The following is a 399-nucleotide window of genomic DNA, read 5'->3' on the forward strand; positions in this document are numbered from 1 at the left end:
GGGAGAGAGGGGGGTGGGGGTCGAGAGGGAGGCAATGTTTTTTTTTATACTATATAATGAAAAAAGTACTGTAAATTTCAGGAAAAAACATGTTTTCCCTCCGTTAGGTTTAAAAACATTTATTCTTACCCATATGTTGGTAAAATATAAGGGGCGGGGTCACGTCGGGTAAATAGACACCAAACACGTCAAACTTTAAAATTGTGCGCGCGCCCGCCAAGTCACAAAAAACGACCGCACCCAAAATTGCCCATCGGCGACACTTTTACCGCTCATCAGTTTCGTGTTATCGGCGATTAATGGCCCTAAAATTATCGCTCTCGCTGCGACGCTTGCGGCGATATGTAAAAAGTGCGGCGTAATGGGCGCAATCGCCATTTTCACTTGTAGGCGCACCCA

General features: G+C 45.6%; 1 protein-coding gene across 1 annotated transcript in view; it reads left to right on the forward strand.

The window, feature by feature from the left end:
• Window positions 1-399, forward strand: part of PTGIR (prostaglandin I2 (prostacyclin) receptor (IP)) — a 3,319-nt gene that overhangs the window by 1,437 nt on the left and 1,483 nt on the right. The gene's annotated exons all lie outside the window — the stretch shown is intronic.

This window comes from Nanorana parkeri, unplaced genomic scaffold (assembly GCF_000935625.1).
Source record: "Nanorana parkeri isolate BGI_ZX_2015 unplaced genomic scaffold, ASM93562v1 scaffold3431, whole genome shotgun sequence".
Classification (NCBI taxonomy): domain Eukaryota; kingdom Metazoa; phylum Chordata; class Amphibia; order Anura; family Dicroglossidae; genus Nanorana; species Nanorana parkeri.